The 16,992-nt window shown below is 41.8% G+C and overlaps 2 long non-coding RNA genes across 3 annotated transcripts in view; one reads left to right on the top strand and one right to left on the bottom strand.

The window, feature by feature from the left end:
• Positions 1-16,992, top strand: part of LOC145519795 (uncharacterized) — a 66,556-nt gene that overhangs the window by 23,862 nt on the left and 25,702 nt on the right. The window contains exons 4-6 of one of the 2 annotated variants that reach the window (XR_014063922.1): positions 7,478-7,654; positions 14,435-14,519; positions 16,033-16,191. This is a non-coding gene — a long non-coding RNA (uncharacterized LOC145519795). The remainder of the gene's footprint in view (positions 1-7,477; positions 7,655-14,434; positions 14,520-16,032; positions 16,192-16,992) is intronic. The other variant, XR_014063921.1, reaches the window with a different exon arrangement.
• The window catches only part of LOC145519796 (uncharacterized), a 53,733-nt gene that overhangs the window by 11,302 nt on the left and 25,439 nt on the right, over positions 1-16,992 (bottom strand). The gene's annotated exons all lie outside the window — the stretch shown is intronic.

Below are 16,992 nucleotides of genomic sequence, written 5' to 3'. Positions count from 1 at the left end.
CCTCCTTCAACAACTCAAAAGTAAAAAGCTCTTTGGCATAGAATATAAGCCCTTCAGACAGCACTCAGGTATGCACAGTAAGCATTACAGGCCCAGAGTACGATCATCATTATTATTATTGGTATTATTATTACTATTTACTTATTTATTTATTTGGCTGTGCTGGGTCTTAGTTGCAGCATGCTAGATCTTTTTGTTGTGGCACGTGGGATCTAATTCCCTGACCAGAGATCAAACCCAGGCCCCCTAAATTAGGGGCACAGAGTCTTAATCACTGGACCACCAAGGAAGTCCTTCTCATTATTTTGAAGCTACTCCTCACCAAAGGGAAATAGGCCTCTTCTGAGAAGGGCTGGTTCCATTCATTGAAAGAACTGTGGTGTTATGGGGTTATTCCCGATTGTGGGGTAAATCTGAGCTCTCTGGAGATCCCCAGAAGCCCGTGAAGCTCCTAGCTCAGTCCCTCTCTGCCTTTGAGAGGTCACTTCTCCATCTCTGATTATGCAGTGGCCCTATGGCAAAGGCAAGATGTCACAACCTCCTTCTGACTCAGGGTTGAAATAAGCAGCCTCTCACTAACTGTTTGCTTGGAAGATGCAGTGTTAAAGGGTCACCCTGAATTTTCTCCTCTCCCAGCCTCAAGTAGGGTATCTGGCCCTTGGGATTCCCTTGCCTTAAGAATTTTCTGTCGCATATGACAGCATAATTCAACAATGTGATGATGCCAGAGATCACGGGTTGTCATAGGTCAAATTCCCCAGAAGCAAACCCTGAGACAAGGATTCATATGCAAGTGATGTACTAAGCGCTCCCAGGAGCGCTGGAGGAGGGAACAGGGAAAGCAAGAGAGGAAAGAGAAAAGGCTAATTAGGCTGCAGTATCGGGCAAAGGTGCAGCCTCAGCCTGATCCCTTAGGAAGCCCTGGAGGGTAGAATACACCTTGGAGTCTATCCTGCTAAAAGCAAGGGAGCTGGGCATCCCTAAAGCAGCACTGTTTGGGCACTGACTATGGGCAACCTCTGCTTCCAGCTCTCTGCACATCCCCTGAGCAGAAACAATGCCCAGCACAGAGGAGGTGTGATTCTATCATGGGACACCAAGCTGCTAACTAACCTCTCAGCCTAAAAGTTCAGGAACACTCAGCACTCTACAAACCCAGAGAATCTGGAGGGCTTTCAGGGGATAACAAATTCTTCTCTTACTAGAACAAACTTGTGACAAATCTAATTGAACGCAGGGAGCTGCCTGATAGTTTGTGATTTGCCTAGGATGAATGGCTCTGCTTGTCTTCATTTCAAAAACCATCACTTCTTGCCTGTGACACATGGCTCTAGAGAATGCGCATTCTTTCCCCAGAAAATCAGCAAAATCTAATTTCCGAAATATTTCCTACAATCCTCCAACACAAGCTCAGCCAAATGTAATTAAATTCTACCTTTTCTTGAAGGTGAGTCCTTTTTTCAGCATGAGCAATAGAGTCATGTTTCATTTCAAATCCCCAAACACTGAGGCTATTGATCTTGTTAAATGTGAAGATTAATGTTTCTGAAGTGTCTACATGAAGGGAAATATCCAGACAATTACAAGTAACATCCAATAAAGAAACATAATAAATATTGAACAAGTTGAAGGAACTACCAATACAGGAGAAGAGTTAGATCAGAATGTGTGCATGTTTGTGTGGAGAGAGACAGAGACAGAGCAATTACTACTTACTACTCTCTCTCAACTTATATTTTTATCAGGACAAGGTCAAGTCCAGTCCTAGCCCCAGAGTTTGTACCTCTCTTCCTAGTCTCTTCTATTAAAACTTAAAATTCAAACATATGATGAGAAATAAGGATGGAACACCTGAATTTTCAGCGAAAACCATGGCCCTAGGAGCCAGCAATGTGTTATCAAGAAGATCTTCATTCTAGAATATCTACAGAAAATAGGGAGGCAAAATCAGATTAGAGCTGCTGATGTTCATACCCTCTGAAATGCAGCAAGTACCCAGGAAGGGAAGGAGGATGAGGTGCGGGAGATGATGAAGCAGAACAAGGCCAGGAGCCTGGAAGACTGAGAACCTCGTGGAGCCAGAGTTGGTACCCAAGCCATGGGTGCCCTGCCTCCTGTGACTGGCAGCCAAACATGACGATTAACTTGGATAGATCTTGATTCTGCTTTAGAGAAATTTGGAAATGTTGCACATGGTTAGGAAAGAAGTTCATGTGACTTAAAAGGTTAAAAATAGGCATACAAAAAAATATTGATAGATTCGTTGTTCAGTCACTGAGTCGTATCTGGCTCTTGAAACCCCATGGACTATAACTGTACAGGTTCCTCTCTCCATGAGATTATCCAGGCAAGAATACTGGAGTGGGTAGCCATTCCCTTCTCCAGGAGGTCTTCCCAACCCAGGGATCAAACCCATGTCTCCTGCACTGGCAGGCAGATTCTTTTACCACTGAGCCACCAGGGAAACCCAAGGTTAGAAACAGGCATATGAAAAACATCGATAGAGTAACAAATTTATTTAACCTGCCAAAGAGAAAAGTCATGGAAGATTATGCCAAATTGCTCTGTTTTTCAAAGAGGTGAGACAAAACTCCAATCCTACAAAAAATGAGACATCCTCACATACCTGGATACAAAATACTTTCGTTCTTACTTAAAGTAGCCCATTCATTATTTTATATTACCTAACAGTAGTCATGTATGGATGTGAGAGTTGGACTATAAAGAAAGCTGAGCGCCGAAGAATTGATGCTTTTGAACTGTGGTGTTGGAGAAGACTCTTGAAAGTCCCTTGGGCTGCAAGGAGATCCAACCAGTCCATCCTAAAGGAGATCGGTCCTAGGTGTTCATTGGAAGGATTGATGTTGAAGCTGAAACTCCAATCCTTTGGCCACCTGATGCGAAGAGCTGACTCATTGGAAAAGACCCTGATGCTGGGAAAGGTTGAGGGCAGGAGGAGAAGGGGAGGACAGAGGATGAGATGGCTGGATGGCATCACCGACTCGATGGACATGAGTTTGGGTGGACTTAGGGAGCTAGTGATGGACAGGGAGGCCTGGCGTGCTGCGGTTCATAGGGTCGCAAAGAGTCGGACACAACTGAGCAACTGAACTGAACTGAACTGAACATGCATTAACAAATAGCAGCCCTATGAGTTATGTCCTGTTATTACTTCCTCTTTATAAGTGAAAATCAAGGCTCTGAAATGATGCTGCTCGCTAGACTATTTGAATTTAAATCTAAATTTAAAATAAAAACTCTCTTCCTCAGTTGCACTGGCCCAAAAGACAACACGGGGCTAGTGGCCACCACACTGAACAGCACAGATCTAGAATATTTTCATCATTACAGAAAGTTCCAATCACTGAAAGTGCCCTAATGGGTGAAGTAATTTACCCAAGATTCTATGACTATTAAGAACTTAAGGAGGATCCCAGGTTCCACCTTACAGAGTGTTCATCCTCTCCCGAGACAGCACATTAAGTTCCTGTTGCTATTGTAACAAATTACTGCAAACTTAGTGGCTTCTACCACACAAATTTATTACCTTACAGTTCTGGAGGTCACACATCTGAAATGGGTCTCACTAGTCTGTATCTCTTCTTGAAGCTCCCAAGAAGAATGCATTTTATTGCCTTTTTCTGCTTCTACAGGCTATTCCGTCCCTCAGCCAGCATCTCCTTTCTCGATCTTCAAAGCCAGAAACGTCAGTCTGAGCCCACCCCCGGCTGCCTCCCACTGCCCTCTCTCTGGCTCTCCCTGGCTCTCCCTCTTCTGCCTCTCTCTTTCCTCCACTCATAAGAACACGTGATTACATTGGGCCAACCCAGACAATCCAGGATAATATCTCCTTGTTGTGGTTTCGTCGCTCAGTTGTGTCCGACTCTTTGCAACCCCATGAACTGCAGCACGCCAGGCTTCCCTGTCCTTCACTATCTCCCAGAGTTTGCTCAAACTCATGCCCATTACATTTAACCCATGTCCTTTTCAGGATCTTTTTTTGGGAGTAGGTAAAGCATCCAGCCAGAGTCTTTGAGAGGACAGAATCACAATAATGCCAAGGACACTATGACAGAGATAAATGGACTTAAACTCAAAAGAAATCTGGGACCCTCCAAGGAGGACAGATGAAAAATAAAACCACATTTTCCCAGTGTGATTTATCTGAAGTCATTTATGATAAGAAATTTCAGGGCAAACAGGCCACATCAGAGGTGCAGATCTCTCAGGGAAATTCAACCGCCAAAGACGACGAGATTGTTTCTGTCCAGCAAAGCCTTTAAATGCCAGCCAACTGCTTCATCTGTGGCTAAACACGAGAAGGGGGAAAATTGCTTTGTAGCTTTTTGGACTGAGATACTACTGAGTACACACAGAGTCATGGTTTTTTGACTCTTTATTGATGATTTAAAGGATTTTCAAGGGGTGATTTTGACCTACACAGTTTCTGCCTTTTGTGCCAACTTTAAACCCTAACTCCCACATAAGATACAACTCTCCTCTTAAGTCTTTTAGCACCTGCGGGCTCAAGAATCATTCATATTACATGAGTTTCTTGAAAGGCTCTCTGATTCTAATCGAAACTGGTCCCACTAAATCCTAGTGTTCATGTTTGCTTTTAAACAACTCACACCTTGCTGTAAAGTGTAGGAGCTTTTCCCCATCTCCTCTGGGGCACTGGGAGCACCAGCCCCAAGGAGCTTAGGGTCAGATGGGCTTTGCAGTTAATTATTAAAGCAGGAATTATACAAGTAAGAAGAGTGAAATTGGAAATGAATCCAGCAGCTGATGGTGGGTTGAGTTTGAGAGGACTGAGAGTCACAGACACAACAAAGCAATCAACCCAGGGTTTGCACAGCCAAATGACAAGTAGCATCATGTGCTTTAGGAAATAACTAAATGGACTTTTCTCTGGATTATTTCCATCTTTGTATCAAAAGAGTGAATGTATTTCTAAAACACTGCCTGGCCTCTGGGAGAGAGAGGGTGACCCTAGAAGAAGGCAGACCTCGGCTTCAGACAAATCTTTCAGACCAGCACCTGGGAGACCTTGGCAAATGACTTCATTTTCTTATTTAGAAAGAGAAGTGGTGTTCCATGAAACACCACTTGTGAACAGTGTTCCATTGTGTAAAACGATTCTGCAGTCAAGTAAGTCCAGCTTGGCAAGTTTCCCTTGTCATATGCCCCCTCTTGGAAATTTACAGTGTACATGAGCAAATTAAAGTCTCTGAGAAGTCCTATAGTAAAGAAACTCTACTTGAATTCAATCTGTCCCAAACATTCTTGAGCATAGATAATATTTTTGGTAAAATATGAAAGTGTGTTCCAAGGAACCCACATTGAGAGAACTCAGAAATTTCATGTAAACTCTGACAGAGTAAAAGCAGGTCTACTTGTGCACCTTGCTCCTGGTACAGAGTAAACTAGGGGCTGCCAAACTGTGGCCAGTTTGCCAAATCCAGTCCATGAGCTACATATGTTTTCACATGTTAAGTGATTGAAAAAAATTAAAAGAAGACAAGTGAAAATTATATGAAATTCAAATTTCAGCATTCACAAAATTTTAGAGTATAGCCATAGCCACTTGTTTCTTATCCTCTATAACTGCTTTTGAACCACAAGGGCAGAGTTGAACAGTTGTGCCAAAGACTGCAATGGCCCGCAAAGCTTAAGATACCTCCCTCTCTGGCCCTTACGGTACTGATTCCCAACCTTTTAGGCACCAGGGAACAGTTTTGTGATAGATGGTTTTTCCACAGACCAGGGTGGCGGGGGGGGGGGGGGATGGTTTCAGGATTATTCAAGCACGAAACATTGATTGTGCACACTTATTTCTATTATTATTAAATCACCTATACCTCAGATCATCAGACATTAGATCCTAGAGGTTGGAGATCCCTGCTTTATAAGAAAGGTGTGCAAAGCTCTGCAGTAGACAATTAAATTGTGCAAATAAATGAAAGTCTGTTCTTGCCATTCTCCATACAAGCTGCCTCATTTTCTGGGGAGAGGATTAAAGTTATAACAAGCTTTAGAATGAGATCTTCAGTTTTTTTTTTTAATAGTCTTAATTATCTTTTTTTTCTGGTCTCTGCTATAGCTTAGCAATGACTTGAGCTGAGCCACCACCACTCAGATTCCAGGTCTTTCCATCACTCAATTTGTCCATAGTTTGCTTCACATGAGTCTTTCCCACATAATAGTTATACTCAGGTGGCGATTCAGGAAAAAGATGAGGAAAGAAGAAACATAACATTTAAAGTTTGGCTGACTTTGACTAGGATACTACTATTTGCTAAAGCATCATCCACCATTTTTGTAGGGAGGAGAAAGGGCTGAACGTGGGCAAAAGGAGGGAGGATAGGAAGGGGCACTTTGCAATTATTTGTAAACATTCTGATGAAGCATAGTGGAAGTCAGCCTCTGAGAAGACAGGAAACATGGATTCAATCCAAGAAGCAACACGGGCACTGGAGTTATTAAGATCATGATTTGAATTCTGGCCCTGACACTTGGTTTCCATGTTGCCATACTCCACCCTAGGCAACAAGCTTAACTCACGGAGAAAATGGGCAGAATAGAGTCATGGTGAGAATTAAATAAGATGTTTTTTATTTAACAACCACCATTGCAAGAATAAGGTCTCTTAATCCTCACCACAACCCTGAGGAAGGAGCTATTGTTGTCATTCCTATTTCACAGATGGGAAGATTGAGACACGGGTCACATGGCAGAGCTTAGATTTAAACCCAGGAAGTCTGGTTATAGCTTCTTTGCTCATGCTCAGTGGATACCAGTGACTGGCACATGTTAAACATTTGATGAATGTCAGTTTTAAAAGGCCTCTTAAAATGAAAAAAAAAAAAACAAACTTGTTATTGGCCTGCTGTTTCTCAATTTGTGTATGGACTTCCCAGGTGACACTAGTGGTACAAAGCTGCCTGCCAATGCAGGAGATGTAAGAGATGCCAGTTCAATCCCTGGGTTGGGAAGATCCCCTAGAGGAGGAAATAGCAATCCACTCCAGTATTCTTACCTGGAGAATCCCATGGACAAAGGAGCTCGGTGGGCTACAGTCCAGTCCATAGGGTCACAAAGAGTTGGACATGACTAAAGCAACTGATCACACACACATATAAACAGCAGGGGCCTCTGGAGTTAGACCAACCTTTATGGGAAGATTAAGCATGTTACTTAACAGAGAACATTAAAATTTAGGGGTGCAGTAACATGCTGAATCCTGAAGGAAATCTCCAAAATGATGGAAGTCATAGATGTCATTTTAAAAGTTCTTGCAGCATATTTTTAAAAAGTGAAAAGCAGATAAAATTAATTGTACTAATATATTTAATTTAACCCTACATCCAAAATGTTACCATTTCAACATGTTATCAATATAAAAAAAAAAATTGCTGAAGGTACACTTCAGATTTTTTTCATGATAAGTCTTCAAAATCTCGTGTTTTTTTTATAGCTACAGCACAACCCAGTTTGAACCGGCCACATCTCAACTTCAGTAGCAATGTGTGTCTCGTGGCAGTCATCATAGACAGCTCAGCTGTAAGCAGTAAACTCCCTGAGGGCACAGAACCATAACAGCCTTACTGCTCTATCCACAGCACCAGACTATGCTTGACTCAAAGTAAGCCAAGTAAGTATTTGATATTACAAAAAAAAAAAAAAATTTAAGGAATAATTGTACAGAAGAAGAAAGGGAAGCCCAGAGAGAGGAAGGGATTGACCCCAAGGTCACAGCACTAATTAATAGGAAGCCACTGCCAGCCCTAATGTGGAGCTGTACAGCCCCAGAACCTCCTGGAAACTGTAGGCATCACTCAGGCCAATCTTCCCCACTGGGTACATATATGCTCCACAAGGTGAGCCCAAAGCATTTTTCTCTAAAACTTGACCTTAAAAGACAAAGTTTGATTTTGTGAGAGAAGTTTTCTTTCTATTCCCTTGTAAATCCTATAGATGGATAGGTATTATGTAAGCGGCATTAACGTGCAAGGCACTAACTGCTGGAGATGGTATTTTGAAGTCCTCTGAACAGCTGTTATATTATCAGTGGAGATTTCCTTCAAGATTCAGCCTTCAATTTCTCCAGGCAAAGCTGTGAAGTGAGTCAGAGTTAGCACTCCATCCCCAGGTTCAACTGGAGGGTCAGGGGAGGCAGAAGTAGGGAACTCATGGGCAGGATTAGTGTCCTCCTAAGAAAAATCTCCCTCCCTCGGAAGTTTTCATTGTAAATGAAAGGACAGTAATCACCAAGAAAAGAGAAAAGAAAGAGTGGAGATGCAGAAAATATTGGCTCAGCCTTTATTTATAAGCAGAACAAAGAGAGTTACATGATATCACAATATCCTATTTTCATTATGAAATTCATATTTTATCTATTTATAAGATGGATCTGGAAGATTACTTTTCAAAATCTTAATTACAATTATTACTAGTAGTAAAATTACAAGTGATGTTTCTTTTCTCTACTCTTGGTTGATCTATAATTTTTAATTTTCTTCAATGGCTATTTAGTATTTGGGTAAGAGTGAAAAAATGAAAACTTAAATAAGTTTATGCACATATACATACATTCACCTATGATCTCAAATGTTTCAACAATATTTAGGTACTAATAACTTCTGGAGGTTCCCATGAAACCCGTATTTTTAGTTTTTAAGTAAATGATTTTGCCCTTCTCATGCTCAAATTAACCCAAGAGACACAAAACCAACGATATCAAAGGGCCTTAGGAATGCAGCCTCCCTCAGTGTATAAACAAACTGATACCCACCTACAGGTTACCTGGAGTGAGAAGCTATTCAAGGAACAGAGTGAGGGAGTCAGAGGCTGGGTCTGAGATTTGGCACAGCAGGCTTGTCTGAAACTCAACCTGTTAACTAGAAAACAGGGGAGTCACCCATCTTTCTTCTGGCTTGGTGATGACTTAGTCAAAGAGCCGTTGCCCCCTCTCTCCTGAGGAAAGAACTCAGGTTGGCAATCAAGGCCCACAGAGAAGGAGTCATTTGAAATGTGCAGCAAAAGATGAGATGATTAGAGAGCATCACCGGCTCAATGGACATGAACTTGAGCAAACCCCGGGAGATGGTGGAGGACAGGGAAGCCCGGCGTGCTGCAGTCCATGGAGTCACAAAGAGTTGGACACGACTGAGTGACTGAACAACAACAAGGGTTTCATGTCCCTTATCTGGAGGCTGCTTCCTAAGGTAGAACTCTGAGACCAGTGGTTCTCAACCAGGTAGACTGTGTTCCCTGGGAGCCATTTGGAAATGTCTGATGACACCTTCATCTGTCACAACTGGTGGGAGGTGGCTATTGGTGGCATTTAGTGAGTGAAGCCAAGGATGCTGCTAAACATCTTACAAGCACAGGAAAGGCCCCTACAACAAAGAATTACCCAGCCCCTAACATTAATAGTGCCACAGTTGAGAAACCCTGTCTCAGACAAGGAAGGATGTTATTTGAATGCTTTGAAGGAAGGCATGAGTTTTTGCTGAAATGAATCAGATCAGCAATAACTAGCTGTATCCTCCATATCCTGAGGCCAAAGAAGGATTTGAACTTGCCTGTTTTTAAGGAATTATTGGAATGTTCTGAGTATCTTGATTGTATCACCAGTGAACCCTGGCCTTAGGAAGGACAGACATGGAAAATGGACTTAATTCCACATGCCAGCTCTAATCTAGTGATGGTGACTGCCAGGTTGGGGTTTCTGGAAACAGACTCTGAAACCTTGAGAGTCTGGAGTATGAGATGTTTATTAGGGATTGACATCTGTGAGGAGAAGGGAAAGAAGCAGGATTAGGCAGAGGAAGAAAATAAAGCACAAAGCAAGCCTGAGAAAGCCTCAGCCAACTTCCAGTTGGAGATGAGCAGTGCTCTGGAGCTGGCATTTTCCATCAGAGTTGACCAACAGAGCACTGGAATGGCTAGGCCTTTATGACCACACTGCCTTCCCTCCCCTATCCACTCATATGGCTCAGTCGCTAGGTGAAAGCTGTTCTGGGAAGAACTAGACTTCCAAGCAGGGGATACTCTGCAGCTGAAGCTAACCTCAAAAATGCTAACAGCTGGAGTGTCTGCTGACCAGACTCCCTGCAGCTGGATGGCAGATCCTTCCTTGAAAGGGAATCTAGATGGCACATCTCCGTGTCTGTCATGGAGTGCATCCATGCTCAACAAAAATGCAGTGCTGCAATCCATTAGCGATGTCTGCCATGGTCCATCTGCAGAACAGCAGTATATTTGCCAAATATGTGAGGCATATTAGTAATAGGGGCGATAGGTAAGGCCTATAATTGCAAATCATGGTGATACCCCAAAATACACTGGATGTGGAAGAAAACCCCAAAATGGAAACTGCCTGCTTTGTAGTTAACTATCAATTGACCCAGACTGAAAAATTCTTTTGTTTTCTGATAAGAAATCTCACCTCCCTCTGTTTATTCCACATGCACTTATTAAATACCCACTGTGCCAAGCATATTGCTTAATGCTAGAACACAACAGAGAAGAGCTAGCCATAAGTAATGGATGATTTTAACCCCTAAGTCGTCAAGCTTACACTTCTTGCTTGCTGACTTTGGCTTTTATCCAATTAATTGTTTGTGCCATCAGCCCATGGGTTTCTTTAGTCTCTACAGCCTGAGCTAGGAGAGCACTACTGTAACAGGGCCTTTGGGATTTGTCCTGGCCCTCTTCACCAAGTTTCCACAAGCTTTTGACCTCTGAAGTCAGCTAAAAAGGTTTACTGTATAGTGAAGTTATTTCTTGGACTAGATTAAAACAGCCCAGTTCTGTCTGGAAAGAAGAGAATGCATTGCGTGGGGAAGAGTTTGAGGATCCAGTATATTGTGTGAGGATCTAGAAAGTTCACAAAGCTAAGAAAAATCACAATACTACTGGTTAGTAATAGTTATTATAATAAATATTCAATACAATTGAGGTCTTTTCTCAAACACTGTACATTAGATAGTTTGTGGGTGTGTGGTCAGTCACTCAGTCATGTCCAACTCTTTGTACCCCGTGGACTGTAGCCTGCCAGGCACCTCTGCCCAAGGAATTTTCCGGGTAAGAACACTGAAGTGGGTTACCATGCCCTCCTCCAGGGGATCATCCCGACTCAAGTATCAAACCCATGTCTCTTATATCTCCTGTATTGGCAGGCGGCTTCTTTATCACTAGCATCATTTTACTGATCATTTGATATAAATTGAAAAGAGACTTTCATATTGACTTCTTCCAAAAGGATGAGTGAGAGAGAGAACTCAGCTGATTGTCTCTGCCTTTGAGCCTTACTTACATTCAGGCAGGTTGGTGAATATTAAGATACTGTGCAACATCAAATAGGAACTGTTTAAATCTAATGCTATTTCTCACTACAGTAAACACAAATTAAATTTGTTTTCAGTCCAACAGAGTGTCTGGACTGGCCCCATAACTGTATGTACTAGTAAGCAATGTTTGCAATACATCAAGAACACAATAAAAATGTCAATTTTTCCTATTTAAAGACATCTATAGAGAGTTAAGATGATGAGCTAACAAAATGAGATGCTGTTAATTACATTTGTAGGTAATTTCAATCCAAAAGGGATCATGTTGCTTTTTCCAACTGAAAGTAAATCATTTATTATAGATGAAGCAGTGTAATTTTGGAGCTGGATGGAATTTAAGGTAACAATGCTAAATGGAAGCTATTATGCAGCTGTTCTGATCCATAGCAGCTCCTTTATCAGTTGGTGAAAATATGCCCATTTTATCTGAGGGGGCTTCTTAATGAGGGAAAAACTCCTGTTTTTTAATTATTTAGATTTCACACTGTCAACTAGATTTCTTGTTTGCTGCAACACAATAAGTCTAATAATGATTGTTGTGCCACAAAAGAAAGAGCTGTTAGGTAGTGAGTTCCCTGTCAGGAAGATAGTTAAGCAGACCCAGGACCAACAATGGAAATACGGTGGGGGAAATTCTTCTTAATTAGTCTCTCAGATAAGGATTCCGCTGGGACTGTTTCAAGGGTGATTTATTTAATAAAGGTTTTTGGCCCCTTTAGCCATTCCCTTCTCCAGGGGATCTTCCCAACCCAGGGATTGAACCTGGGTCCCCTACATTGCAGGCAGATTCTTTACCATCTGAGCCCCCAGGGAAACCTTCTCTTGTTTCAGGGGCTATGAAACAGAACTTTGGTCGTAGCCCCCTATAGTCAAACAAAATAAGTTCAGTATTTTTTTTAAGTCCAGTATTTTTAACTCTGAGTTTCTACAACTTCCTCTTAGTGCATTTATATCAGATCTCTTTTCCACCTGTTAAATATGTTCTTTGTTTTTTTTTTTTTTAACAACACACATTTGTTGACTTTTTAAAAAATAAAAATATGAAAGCATCCCACCTCTTTCTGGAATCAGTAAGCTGTAGCTGTATAACAAACCAATGGCTTTGATCAACTCTCATTGACTGTTGCAGTTCTCATGTCTGAGGATGGATTAAAGGTTAGGCAATCTAGGCTGGCCTTAACTGGGCAGTTCTGCTCCTTTAACATAGTCTCATGCACCTGTAGAACTGCTGGGGATCTTGCTTGAGGCTGGGCTTGGGCTGGGTGGGGCAGCTACGGGTAGTGTGTGGGTAAGGCATGGAGGAAGTAATTGAAAGTCAGCCAAGATGTTCTCCCCTTCAAACCAGAAGAGAGCCACAGGACACGCAGAGGGGAGCCTCACTGTATGGATCTGAAAGGGAAGATTTCACTTTTGGAGCTAAAGCTCATTGGACACCACCCACCCGCCACCACAAGAGAGAATGAGACATTAACCAATAAAGACATGCCATGTCTCCCTGACCCCCAAAGACCTATGGAAGCATTGACAAGGTCTAAAGGAAGGTCCTCTGTCTCTGGAACAAAGGAAGCCCTGTTGTCATGAGAGGTCTGAACACCTGCTTCAGCAGTACCATCAGCCTAGCCGGGAGAGAGAGCAGTGGCTCCACCATGGTCTCAGAAAATTCCATAGCAACTTGAACTCAGCCTCAAAGCAAATAGAGAAAAATGACAAGCCCAAGGGACCCAAGAGCCCCAGGAAACCAGGAACCTTAAGGAAGAAGATATATTCAGAGCATACCTCTACTGAAATAGACAACTGCAGCATAAACAGATAATAAGGTGACTTGGGTTCCATGAATAATGTGCATGTGTGCACATCTGCCCTACACACACACACATACATACACCCCTTTCAGGAACTAAAAATATGATTTTGAAGCTTTTACAATTCAGTATATTAGCTGAAACTGAGTGGTCACTGGTGAGACCCAAGTGACCCAGAAGATAAGTGAAAAAAAAATCTCTGAAAGAGCAGAGCAATAATTCAGTGTGTTAGAAATCATAAGCGGAAAAGAAGAGATTAGCTGCTAAATCCTGGAGACCTAACAGAAGAATAATCAATTTCACAAGTAGAAAAAGGCAGACAGAAGAGCAACAATAATTATACAAATCAAGGAAGAAAATATCCCAGGCAATAAGAAAGATCCAAGCCTAGTTTCAAGCTGATTGGAAAGAAAAGCCTCAGACTTCTTATAAAACTCCAGAACAAAGTATTAAAAAATGAAATGAACGTCCTAAGTTCTCACCACCAGATAATACCTACTTACATTATTTAAAAAATAAAAATAACATGCACAAGGTTAGAAAATTCAGTGGTTCATAAAACTATAAAACTAAGATATTTCCTTCATCCTCTGCATTTCCTTCCACCAGACTTTCTCTAAAACAAACAAACACTATTCAGAGTTCCCTGTGATTTGTCACTGCCCCCTAAAGTTTTGGGGCTTCCCAGATGGTGCTAGTGGTAAAGAATGTGCCTGCCAGTGCAGGAGATGCAGGAGGCACAGGTTTGATCCCTGGAGCAGGAAGATCCCCTGGAGTAGGAAATGGCAGCCCACCAAAATAGGTATCTATACAGATGCTTATTTTTTACATATGTGTGTTAATAAGAATTCTGTAATTTGCCCAACTTTATCATTTTATATATCTTCCATATCAGTATAGGCCTATTTCTTTTTACAGTCACAACATACACTCTGTAATATGAATTTGAATACGACATGGTTTTCCCAGACAATCCCTTTTGAATGGACACTTTGATATTATTTGTATTTCTCTTACACACAATGCTACCAGCTGCCATCTCAAAAAAATTTTTTTGTAGATCTTTTGTAAGCGTATCTATAAGAAAATTCCAATCAGTAAAAACTACCTGGTTAAAGGCATCTGCATTTTTATTGATTAAAGGCTTTGAAACAATCCTGGCATACAGTAGGTACTCAAATATTTTTTAAAGTACAATAGTCATACTGTTCACCAGAAAGAGTGTATCAGTTTATATACACTGTATTAAAGACTTAAAATTATTGTCTTTTGTAGAATGAGAACCCTCAAAGACATTTGTCCATGTTCTAATCCTCAGAAACTTTGAAGATGACCTTATTTGACAAAAGTCTTTCCAGATGTGAGTAAGTTAAGGATCTAGGGATGAGGCGATCAGCCTGGATTATCTGGCCGGGCCCTATATCCAATAACAAATGTGCTCAGAACAGTGAGTCTGGACAGAGTAGCACTAACATATGTTACTACCATATGTACAATAGATAGCTAGTAGGAAGCTGCTATATAGCACAGGGAGTTCAGCTCAGTGCTCTGTGATGACTTAGAAGGGTGGGATGTGGGCGGCATGGGAGGGAGGCTCACAAGGGAAGGGATGTATGTATGCATAGAGCTGGGTTCACATTGTTGTACAGCAGAAACAACACAAGAGCGTAAAGCGATTATCCTGCAATTAAAAAAAAAAAGTGAGGCAGAAGGAAATTTGACAGATAACAAGAAGAGAAAGCAATGTGAAGGCAGGCTCAGAGAGGAGAGAGCTGCAGCCACAAACCCAGGAAGGCCAGGGCAGCCTCTAGAAGCTGGAAGAGGCAAGAAAAGAGGAGCCTCCAGAGAGAAGAGGGCACCACCAGCACTTCAATTTTAGAATTTTAGCTTCCAGAACTGTGAGAGAATCAAGTTCTGTTGTTTCAAGCCACTGTTTATTGGCGATTTGCTATGGCAGCCTTCAGCAAACTAATACAACCATTATTAAACTGCAGGAAAAAAGAACATCTCAAGTTTGGAGGCAAGTTGATCTTGATCCAATAGAGAGATCAGGTTCTGGAGTCGTGCCTCCTCAAAGCAGCCCTCTTTAGCTTCCTCCCTTGCTTATGGTCACCAACTCAGACATTCTTTCTTGGCCATGTCTGAGTAGTAAACAATTTGCCTACAGTGCAGGAGACCTGGGTTCGATCCCTGGGTCGGGAAGATCCCCAGGAGACGGAAATAGCAACCCACTCCAGTATTCTTGCCTGGAGAATCCCATGGACAGAGGAGCCTGGCGGGCACAGTCCATGGGGTTGTCGAAGAGTCGGACACAACTTAGTGACCAAACAACAGCTACCAGTCTGAAACCCAAAACAGCTCAGCAGAAGAAATTAAAGACTCAGCTACCATGTTCCAATTTTTCTTGGTTTGGGCAGAGACGGACTAAGTACTAACTGATCCATTCCACACTTTGAAAAGGAAGTTTATAAATGCTTCTTTTTTTTTCTTCAAAAACTCAGGTGATGGCAGATAGAGACTCACATATCTACTTCCATCTGAGCATAATTGATCCAGTGAGAGCCTTGCTGGAGAGGGGATGGCATTTTCCCAGACAATCTTTGGTCTCTCCCCTGGTGAAGAATTATCATGCCATCTGGAACAAGGCAATATATTCCTTTCACAGAAGTTGTGAAGCTAATTATCAACCAATTCCAACATAGACTGGCTTAGAAACATGAAATGACCATCTCTGTATTCCAAGTCACTGCTCTCTGAGCAGCCAATTTTGACTTAATGAAACGATTCCTATTTTATACTTAAATAGTGCTTACAGCTCAAAAAGAGCTGCCAAATTTAGAATCTCAACTGTTTCATGTTGTTTCTCACAACAGAACTATGAGATTGAAATGGGCCAGGAATGACAGTATACATTTTCTAAAAGAAGAAAAGCAAATTAGTAGGAGGAGATGTGACTTGTCCAAGCTCCAGACTTCACATCCACTGTAGTCTTCCACACCAGCACCTCCTGAGGATCAACCCATTTGAGCTATGTGAGTAAAATATGAGCCTGTTTATCTTCAGGTGCTCTCTCTTGTTGAGAAGTGAGGTATTCTTGTGCTGGAAAGAAATCTTATGTGTGCACACGTGCAAAGGGGCATAAATACATATGAAGGCTGATATTTCTGATCATTCAAGCACCCATTATCCTCTGACTCAAATATGTATTAGTCCTTTGCTCATGGGGGCTTCCCTGGTGGCTCAGATGGTGAAGAATCCATCTACAATGCAGGAGATCCAGGTTCGATCCCTAGGTGAGGAAGATCCCCTGGAGAAAGGACTGGCTACCCATCCCAGTATTCTTGCCTGGGGAATTCCATGGACAGAGGAGCCTGGCAGGCTACAGTCCATGGGGTCTCAAAAAACTGGACACTGAGTGACTAACACTTGCACTTTCTTTTGCTCTTGGTGTGCAATGAGATTTGTTTTAAAACAGTTATCCCAACTTGAACTCTATTTTGGGTTCAATCTTTTCATCTGCCATTATGTCTTCTACAACTAAGGAGGCTCATCAGAGAGTTCCTAGTGTCTAAGAACGACCTGTCTAAGTGCATAGCTCACAAATGACTGGATGCCAACAGTTCTTTGGCAAGTTATTAATAAGTAAAGTTTTCAGATGGTCATTCTCCAGAGTGCTATAAAAAGAAAATTAAAAGCAAGATCAATTGTGCTTTTTAAAAATGCTGAGAAAAATCCTGCATTTTTTATGACTTCAGAAACCAGGAAAGTTCTTTTCTAAAGATAATTCCCATTTCTTTTCCATAGTCATAGGAGAAACAAGTAATGTGAAGTAT

This window comes from Giraffa tippelskirchi, chromosome 9, assembly GCF_054371585.1.
Source record: "Giraffa tippelskirchi isolate mGirTip1 chromosome 9, T2T-mGirTip1v1.2.pri, whole genome shotgun sequence".
Lineage (NCBI taxonomy): Eukaryota > Metazoa > Chordata > Mammalia > Artiodactyla > Giraffidae > Giraffa > Giraffa tippelskirchi.
Note: the sequence above shows the minus strand (reverse complement) of the source record. Positions and strands in the feature narration are given on the sequence as shown.